Here is a 10,992-nt window from a genome sequence, read left to right as displayed (position 1 = left end):
TCTTGTGCGTTGACTTAGTTTATTTGCTTCTATTTTTCTATTTAAATGGATGGTTGAGATGGTACCTAGTGCCCATCTCCTTAAATGTGAAACGTTTATGGTGTTTAGCATGTCAAAAATCAATTCAATTCTGCCTTGCATATTTTGATTATTTTTAACAACATGAATTTCTAAATTTTGTGTCTCAAGATGCCTTGGCTTCGCATACTTCTCAACTTATTGGTGACATGAGTTAAGTTTTTTATTTCTATTATTTCACTAGTTACTCTTGCAATGTTTAGTATAGGACTATGCCTCTCCAAACACAATTTATGGGTTTTTGGAGAGCCACATCCATCAAAAAAATTTATTGATGGTTGTGAGTAAATAGAGAACAATGTTCCAAGTGGCTCCTAATCAAGAATATGTAAAATTGTTGTTGACTTAATATCAACTATCCATTCGAAATCAAAATGTTGGATATCTACAAACACAGTATATTTGTGATGACAGAGAGAAAGTTGGCTTAAAGATATATATTGTATATGTGAATACATAAAGGACTGATGTTCAACACAATCCTTGTATTACGCTATATAAGAGTCTGGGAATGAGTCTAAGCTATTGGGTTGAGAAGTCTTTATAATCTAATATGTAAGGGGCTAAAGGTCATTAGAAAAATCTATTGTTCAAAATGACATGAGAAAACAAAATGGAATACGCTTCACTATTTAAAGAAAATAAGAAAATAAGATGCATTTGTGTAAACTGGAAATCTTGAAAAAGTGTCACAAATTAAGTTCATGAAAAACAAGGTTGTAATGGTGACAATGCTGAAAACAATAAATAGGGTAACTCTGAAGCTGATGCTCTAGCTAAAGATAGTTTTCACTGATCATCGTTGATGATTACATCCTTCATGTAATTGTGCTTTCTCGGTATTTATTTTTGTATTTCTTTGTTTTACAATGAAATTTGTGGTTAACATTCAAAAAACAAAATGAGGCAAAAATAAGGTTAGCCACCAAGCCATGACTGTTTCCTCAAGCTCTATCCTTTTTAGATGAGCGAGTAACTATCCATACCTACTCCAAATGAGACAATAAAATAGCCTCAATCAATCACATTGTTTTCTTCCTTTTTTTGGGTTAAGTCTTCATTTTTTTCTTGAAAATATGTTCGAACAAGAGATTAACATGCAGAGTTGCTAAGTAACTAATTAAGGGCGCATATGGCGTGCTCCGACAGGAACACATTGTACATTGCCTCCTTCAAAAGAGCTATTTAAGAGAATTTTCTCGAACCAAAAGCCAATTTAGAGTCACTAAATGAGTGCTTTCATACAAGGGTGTGGTTTGTATTTAGGTTGAGGCCTTAAACAATCAAAGTAATGCATACCTCTAAATAGTATCAAAATATGATTTTTTCAATAGCAAAAATCTCTATGATAGCTTCAAAATTTATTTTCATCTCTAATTGTAAAATTTTGAACTTTAAAAATACTGTAGATCGAACAAATCCATAAACGCCTAAAAATATTGAAAATTGACGGCCCAGATAAGACATTACAAGTTTAACTATTTCATAGACTTGAAATCTAGTTTTTTTTCACGTCTATGCATCTTGAGGTCAACATAATCGATTTGACGGGCTTTTCGACATAAAAACGACCTCTTCTAGTGATTTTTTGAGGTGCACCTTAATTTGTTTGTTTGGGGCCTCGTTCTTCTATAAACTTTTTCATTCATCTAAAAAATTGGATCTTGAATTCTAGACACTTAAACCTGACTGTCTAAAAAGTAGACACTCCTTGTTCAATCTTTAGACATTATTTTTTCTAAGTCGAGTCATATGATTTTTTATTAATTTTAAGTTGGTCGCTATATATCCTGCAATACCATATTATCTCTTGGCGCTAATTTCTATACTATATTCTCTTTTTTCAAAATAAGGAGGAAAGACATAAAAACAAGGATTTGTCTAGAAAGAGGCCATTTATCTTTTGCGCATCTTTTGTATGTGGAGGTGACAATCATTATTGTCCCTTAAATTTTAAAATGAGTGGTTGAAAAGGCATCATTTAATAGATATAATTTTTTTTTTAAAAAAAATGATCAGACTTTATGACTGATTCCAAGCCAGATATCTAATGAGGGAATGATTGTAACCTCCATGTATAAAAGATAAATAATCGATAAACAGTTCTTAAAAATAATAAAAGATAAATTTGAACATGTCCTAAAGGACAATTGAGATCACCCATAATCACCAATCTACTTGTTGGACACCTCCCTTCCATCCAAATATCCAAATAGTACGTGGAAATCGCATATTTTAGCAGGTTTTTTTGTCGTACGAAAGAAAGAAATAATAGAATCTTTATATGGTATTTAATACCACATAGTAGCAGTTGCAACTAGGGATGGTTGCAACTCGGGATGGCAACGGTACGTGGACACGGACTCAAAAATATGATATGGGACCTAAATCTAGATCCAACCCAAAAATTAAAATATTTATGTACTTAACTGTATTTAAATATATTTCATATATTGGGATTCGAAAAATAATACCAGAATCGAACCCAGACCCAGACCTGACCAGACCTGATCGGACCCGAATAGTGTTCGGTTTTAAGATTTGGACTCAAACCCGACCTGCTAGGTCCAATTTTTTGACCATACATGGACCCAGGTCAGGGTCTACCCCTCACGTCCCGAGTCAGGTTTAGGTCCATTGCACCCTTATTTGCAGCTAAACGTTAGTGTGGGGTTGGGCCCGTATTCACGACAATGCAGCTCGAGCTCGGCCCAGACCCAAAAAAAAAAAGTAGAAAAGGATAGGCTAGGCTACGACCTACAAAAGTATGAAAAACAACTATTTAATATATGCAGTATTTACTTTAAAAAAATTAGACCGGGTCTAGACTGGACCAGTGCTTCACCGGAATGGCCCGAAAGACGCAACTAAAAAACCATCTATGTGGCCCGGACCACTAACATCCCTGATAGTAATGCGCCACTATTAAAATGCCCCTGTGGCAAAATTCGCATAATATACCCATAAAAAAAAAACACATGATTTTTTCTCGGTTGTTTCTCATTCGCCATGCGCAATGTGATTTGTGGTAGGATATTGTCTAAAAATCAAACTTTTTAGTGTGGAGTTGCTGCTGTCACCCCACTTGTAGCCCTTAGTAGCAAATACCCCACATCTAAAATGCTTCTAAACCTTTGTGTCATTGTTTTAAAACCTAGCTATTTCAATCAGCAATCTAGATGGGAATTGCTCGAATACGAACCGTTTCTCAGATGGTATGGGTCTTGGCCTCAGTTCCCCCAAAACCACTCTTGTTATATTTATATATTTTTCATTTTTTTTAAGCATGTCTAATCTTTTATTAAGACCCCTTAAATCCCCACCCATAAACCACTGATTTATTTTTTATTTTATTTTATTTATTTTTAAATATTTTATGGATTAATGCTTCAGATAGATCCTACCCGAGCCGGATTGCCAATTCAGCGATCCAATATGGATATGTGAGTAAATGATCCTTCGCACCAATCTAAAATTTGAAACACTACTTTTGTTAATATATATATATATGGGGAATAATTTCATGCAACGGTTGTATAGTGGTATAATGCAATTATCTTCAAAAACCATGTTAGAGACATTTGTTTGACACCAAATTTTAAATATACACTCTTTTCATACTGAAGAACAATCACAAAAAACAAAATTTGAAAAAAATCTCTAGAAAGTTTTCATTCTAGCCTAATTAATATAAGCCATCAATTTTATTGAGATGCTTAGATATAGGCCTCGAAAGGATTTTTTTATTCTCAATATTTGTATATAGCATTATCATCATTAGATTAACAATGCTAAAAATGAAAAAAGTGATTTTGAATTTGTTAAGGCCTAGATCTTAAAATTCACCAAATAGATGGTCGAGATTTATTGTTGGATGGGTACTAATTTTGACCATATCTAAGATGCAAATTGAATTTTTTTTTTCGTAGGATTGATTATGATGATGAAGAGAATGTGTGCGTAAAATTTGGGGTCATACAAATGCCAAAAATATGGTTTTCTATAAGTATAGTTGCATTATACTACTATACAACCGTTGTATTAGATTATTTATCACATATATATATATATATATATATATATATATATATATATATATATATATATATATATATATATATGAGCAATGATATCATGCAACTGTTGTATAGTAATATGATGCACCAACGTTAAAAAACCATCTTATGGTTATTTATTTGATCCAAATTTTGAAATATACATTATTTTCATTCTAATGAACAATCACAAAAAAGAAAAATTTGAAAACACAATCTATAAAATATTTTTTTAGCCCTATTAACATAGGCCATTCATTTTGGTGAGATGCTTATATCTAGGCCTTAGAAGGATATTTTCATTTCCAATTTGTTTGGATGGCTTTATTATCATTAGATGAACAATGTTAAAAATGAAAAAAAATGATTTTGAGTTCATAAAAGCTAAGATATTGAAATTCACAAAATGAATGGACTTGATTTGTTTTTGGAGATTACTTATTTGGCCATATCTAGGGTTCAAATCGAGTTTTTCTTTTTTTGGGGGGATTGATTACTGAGATGAAGAGAGTGTGTGTGCAAAACTTGAGGTCATACAAATACCACAAACATGATTTTCTAGAAGTGTCGTTGCATTATACAATGATACAACCGTTGCATTGGATCATTGCTATAGATATATATATATATATATATATAGCAATGATTTCATGTAACCGTTGTATAGCAATATGATGCAATAACCTTAAAAACCCATCTTATTGCCAGTTGTTTGATCTAAATTTTGAAATATACACTCTTTTCATTCTAATGAACAATCAAAAAATAAAAAAAATTGAAAACACAACCTAGAAAGTATTTTTTTAGCCCAACGTTCATTTTTTGTGAGATGCTTAGATCTAGGTCTTATAATGATTTTTTCATTTCCACTTTTTTTGGATGGCTTTATTATCATTAGATGAACAATGTTAAAAAAGAAAACAATGATTTTGAGTTTATAAAGGTTAAGATATTGAAATTTACAAAATGAATGGTCTAGATTCATTTTTGGAGGGACTCATATTGATCATATCTAGGGTTTAAATTGATTTTTTTTTTTTTGGGATTGATTATTGAGACGAAGAGAGAGTGTGTGCAAAATTTGAGATCATACAAATACCACAACACATGATTTATTAAAAGTGTTGTTGCATTATACTATAATATGACAGTTGATCATTGCTCCATGTATAATTTACCAATGAAAAACTTGGCGTTTTCTTAGGTCTTTCTCATTGGCTGAATGTTCCTTGGGGCATTGTGATTTTGATAGGATACATTCTAAAAGTTGCCATTACTAGCAAAAAAAAATGTGGGTAAAAGATATATTATTGCACTGAATGTTTTATTGCAGCATAAATCCAAAAGAATGGTGGAATGGCATTTTCCAAAAATGCCAAATAGAAGATGTCCTACAATTAGGCCCTACCCCAAAACCCCAAAATATGGTATCCCTGTTTGACATGTGTCAAATTTGAGTAGGGCCCATGATGAAGTAGGAAACACCCAGTGTTGTCTGGGTCCCATGAATCTCCCTTCGCCACTCAAGTGTTCTGCACCACAGGTTTGGACAACATAATGGTCTAAAAATCGGTCCCATGTGTGATTGAAATCCCTGATTATGGCGGAATGGGGCTTTTTTAGTGGTGCTTCCAAGGTAGTCATGAGGGATCGCACTGTACAATTTGGTCTTGCAGACAAAATATCTATTCAAGGGAATGTCATGACCCGAAAATTTCAAAAAATCATTGATTTGCTTTGTGATCATTTTTTGGAGGGAAAAGTATTCCATACACAATGGGAGTATAGAGTACGGTACTTAGACCCGACATCCATTGCCCATGCTGAGTACAGTAGGGGATGAGTTATTGACCAGTCTTACTGCCCTTCAGTATTTATGGTGGGAAAAATTATGTTCAATTTCACAACCCAGTGGAAGTAGGGGATGGTAGTGTTGGGTAAGAGTGCTTGAATATTATACTTGTTCAGAGGATAGTACTAGACACCAATTCTATAAAGAAAATAAATAAAATTATGAGTTCTTATGTTGTTTTGTTCATGGGACTATAAGTACAATTTGGTCTTGCAAGACCACCAAATATTTGCCACGGTATTAGCCATGCAGTCACATACATTTGTTTTGGAAACCAAATATCAACCATTAATAATTCAGAGTTGGATAGGCATATATCTTTGATGGAAGTTCATTTGAACATCGGCAGTTCATTTCTATTGTCCCTGGTATAAATAGACTACAGAGTGCATTTAGAGACCCATTCATTCTAAAGATTTTGAAAAGAGATTGAAAGTGTCATGGGGGGTTTCAGCATCCCAAACAAACCCAAGGGAAGAAATGAAGAAAGATCCATCCCACCAGGTTTTTAGACGATAATTCTTATATCGAGATCGAATTTAGATCGCCGAAACCCAATGTTAATGACACCTTGGAGGTTTGGTTTTCTTTCTCCCCAGCTAGAGTTCATCAAATCTCAGACCAAATCCCAAGAAACAGGCTCATTCATGAAAGTTGCTTTGTTCCCTTGCAAGCCTTGGGAGTTGCAGGGTTCAAGAGCAAAGATCTCAGTCTTGATCCCAACAAGTCAAAGTTGCAACCAAATATGAGATTAAGAGATGGATTACAACAAGTGAGAACCAATGGTAATGGGCTCTCAATGGTTAGGCTTTCAAATTGCCAAATGTTCAATCAAATGCTAAGTTTCAGTCACTGAGAAGAGTTGTGGCAAAGATGAAGGTAAAAATACTGGCCTTTGATTTTAGAGGATCATCGAGGACTGGAATGAAGAGAATCCATCGGAGAGGAAAGACAAAACATCAAGTTGACAGGTGCGGAAGTGGCGGTTCTAAACCATTTTGAGATACCAACAAGCACAATAACATTTTATTTCTATATCCTTCTTCTATATAACTTTGAAAAAATTATGTATAAACTCTTGCCATACATGCATGTACTTAGCATCTCCCAGCTTTTGAACACATAGTTGAATACTGTATGACCATTTTCTTCGAGTACAAAAATGTTACAATCACCTGTAGCCATAGGATGCAAACTTTCGTAGCTGGGGGTATGTCATATCTACGTACCAAGTCTCAGAAGAAAATTATCCGACTTTGAAAATAGACAATGACACACCTCCAGCCACCAGAATTTGCATCTAGCTGCTATGAATGATTGCAACTTATTGTGTCGAAGGGAAATGGTCTTATTATGTATTTTCCCTTTCAATATAAAACCGCATCTTCACGATCTATAGTGGGACCACAAGAAGTACCATTTTGCTCCTCCCCATCTGTTTTGAAAACAAGTTGCCAATAAATGGCATCGTTTCATTTCAAACACCTACAACGGTTGAGGAACCTTTTCTCATAGAAAAACGTATTATGATACATTGTAGTACACAAACAGTAAACCACACATCACCTTGACCATCCATTATTGATAACTGATGGTCGATGTGTTCCTCCCCACTTTGACTGAAGAAATTTCATTTCAATCATACTCGATTCTTTTATTATTGTTTGTATGCATCAATAATGTACAGTTTTGTTTCTTTAGGATCATACTCCATGTGTTGCATGCACAGCATACATCCCCTTCTAATATACCTAATAGAGTTTCGATACAAATAAAAAACATATATAATTGTAAGGACTTGAGGGCATCTACACAGTTACTGTGTTTTGACTACCCAAATGTGAAATTTCGAATATCAAGATGTTTGTTTCTAAAGAATAAAAAAAACACTTTGTGCTCAGAAAAAAAATGTTGATATTTGAAAAAGGAATTCGATGCTCATGGCTTTTCGCGTATTTCAACAAAACCTGGGACGTAGTGTTGCATTCATCGACATCTTAACCAATCAAACCCAAATCCATTTCATAAACAATGTTTATGTTTATATCAACAAACCTTTCTAACTATTTAACCTTTCTATGACAGAGAATTATCAATAATCTCCACCGATGCGAGCAGTCCTTCTTCAACAGCATTCAAAGCATTTCTGGTTAAATTTTGGCCATTGCAACTCATTTATGAAGGCTCCAGGAATTTATCCCATTCCCTTGCAACAATCAAAGAAGTGATAAAAAAATATAAAAATCCAAGGAAGCCTCTTTACCTCAGGCAATCCATCACAAACAATATCGAAGGCACAATTACTAATAGTAATTACAAGAAATTTCGAATTTATGATTCAAAAATATCAGAAAATTTGAGGGCTGAAAATGAATTATGTAATCACCATAGCATGGTGCAGGCAGCAATAGATTATTGTAAAAATTCCATGAGTCTATCATGAGCAAGATGCATCATTATGGTTCATTTCTACTAAATTTGAAATAGAGGAAGATTGGTTATCGATAGACTTTCATAAAAAAAAAAAAAAATGTTATATTTCGTTTTTATAATTTCAAATATTTTTTTCTTCCTTTTTGTGTGTGTGTGTTTGTTTGGGTGGGGAGAATTTGAGGCAGTCACTAGAGATCAATATATTGCAGTTTGCACACTTAAAAGTCCTAAGGAACAGAAGGAAGACGGTCTCTTTTATTATGCACTTTATTGTTATTTTATGTTATGTGGTCGTTTATTTGCTTCTTCTTCTTCTTCAGCTCTCAACACTTCAATCACTCCCTTAAAATAAAATTTGGCATATATAAAATAAAAGTTTAAAATGTCAGAAGTGGGATTTGAACCCACGCCCTCTCACGAGGACCAGAACTTGAGTCTGGCGCCTTAGACCACTCGGCCATCCTGACTTTATGTTGGTTCAATGCCACATTAACAATATATTCTTACCATAAAGAGAGATTGTCCATTACGCCGTCCTTAACCACCAACCTAAAAAGCAAAAATGAAATGAAGTAACGCACTTTATATATTATTGAAAAACATACGGCCATGAAAAATAGGAATGGCAATGGAGTCTGACCCAATCCAGGACCCAAGGGGTAGACCCGATCTGGATCCGGATCCGAGTATGGGCCCAAATATTGGACCTAGCATGTCGGTCTGGGTCCAAATATTGGACCCAAACAGTATTTGTGTCATGTACCGGTAGTATTTTTTGGGTGCCAATTTATGGAATATATTTAACTACCCATAAACACATGGATATTTTATTTTTGGGGTTGGGTTCAATTGGGTATGGGTCAAACACTCTATATTTAGGTATGAGTCTCATAACATTTCTTTAGGTCTGGGTCCGAGTCCGGACGGACCCATACTTGATCCCACCCGTTGCCACCCCTAATTAATTTTTTGATAGATATATTTTATGGACAAAAAAATTGGGTATTTTAAGTTAGGAAATAGTTTATATAATGTTGCAACCTAAAAATGTAGAATTAAGGTACACCTAAAAAATCCATCATAGAAGGTTGTTTCGATGTTGAAAAAACCTTTACTTGATCATCTCGACATCAAGATATGTGAATATGAAAATTAAAAAAAAAAAATGATTTTGAATCCTAAAAGTAGTGTATCTTGCAACAAATTATCTAAACCGTCCGTTTTCAATATTATAAAGTGTTTATATATCTACTTGATTTGAGCTATTTTTGGACTTTAAGATTTTATATTTGGATATGAAAATATATTCTCAAGCCATTTGAGAATTTATTATACCAAATTTATATTTATGATAAAATTTGAATGTGTGCCTTAATTTGTTTGTTTAAAGTTGCAACCTTGTACAAACCACACCCTTTTAAGTAAATTTATCAAAATTCAACCTAGTTATTAACTGTTTACTATTTTAAGAATTTTCCACTCTTCTAGTTAGAGTTAGTGATGATGTGCTTTTTTATGGGATTTTTTAAGTGAAATAAAAACTATGTAAAATATTAAATAGTTAATCTCTCAAGTGAGATAATTTCCCCTTATTTTTAGGGAATAAGTATTCGAATATTCTTATTATAAAATAGTTCTTAGAATTTTAGATCAACAAAAAATTTATTTTGCGAGGTGGCCAGTTTGCGATCCCGCTGGAGCACATATATGTATAATACTAAAAGCACAGAGCATTGAAACAGTATGGCCGTGTTGTCTGAGGCGCCAGACTCAAGTTCTGGTCCTCGTGAGAGGGGTGGATTCAAAACCCACTTCTGACATTTATTTTTCCCCATTTATGTTTATAAGTTTATTTTTTATTTCCCCCTCCCTTTTCCTTAGAAACTAGTAGACTTTGCAATGCGTACTTTTCAATATTTTCAGCATTTGACTTCGTTTTTTTTTCTCCCTTCCTTTGAGAAAGGAAAATGTTTATATAAGGGCGAGGCTCTAAACAATCAAATTATTGTACCTTAAAAATTTTTATTATAAAAAGTTGTTTTGATGTCTAAATATTGTCAAATCAATCATCTCGACTTCAAGACGCATGGACACGAGGAAAAAAAAAAAAGATTTCAAGTTTTGGGAATAGAGTATCTTGTAATGCATTTTTTGACAGTGAATTTTCAAAATTCTCAAGTTTTACTAGATCTGCCCGATCTACGTTATTAACCGTACAAAAATTTATAGTACTGAAACCACATTTCTTTACATTAGTTGGTGGGTTTTACTTTGATTGTTTAGAGCCTCAGCTCTATACAAACCACACCCTTTGAGAAATAGGGGATTTTCCAATGAAAACTGCCGCCCCTTTTTATTTCCCTTTAATTTATAAAAGTTTGAGATGTTTCATTATATATGTTTATGCTTTGCCTTTTTCTCTTACATTTTTTTTCTTTCAACATAAAACTTAGGAATATTTTAGGTGGTACTTTTAGAAAGACATAATTATGATTGTCGATCGGTGCTTTGATTGATTTGGTAAAAAAATAGTTAAAATAAGCGTTTGACATATTTTGCCGATTTGATTAGTCA

At 33.4% G+C, this 10,992-nt stretch overlaps 1 non-coding gene across 1 annotated transcript; it reads right to left on the bottom strand.

Moving 5' to 3' along the window:
* Positions 1-8,801: 8,801 nt before the first annotated feature.
* On the bottom strand, positions 8,802-8,885 carry TRNAL-CAA (transfer RNA leucine (anticodon CAA)). The gene has a single exon. It is a non-coding gene; the product is annotated as a tRNA-Leu (tRNA).
* Between the last annotated feature and the right edge of the window lie 2,107 nt (positions 8,886-10,992).

This window comes from Amborella trichopoda, chromosome 8, assembly GCF_054954075.1.
Source record: "Amborella trichopoda isolate Santa Cruz 75 chromosome 8, AtrichopodaSantaCruz75HAP2 v2.0, whole genome shotgun sequence".
NCBI lineage: Eukaryota > Viridiplantae > Streptophyta > Magnoliopsida > Amborellales > Amborellaceae > Amborella > Amborella trichopoda.
This window is presented reverse-complemented; position numbering and strand designations above follow the sequence as displayed.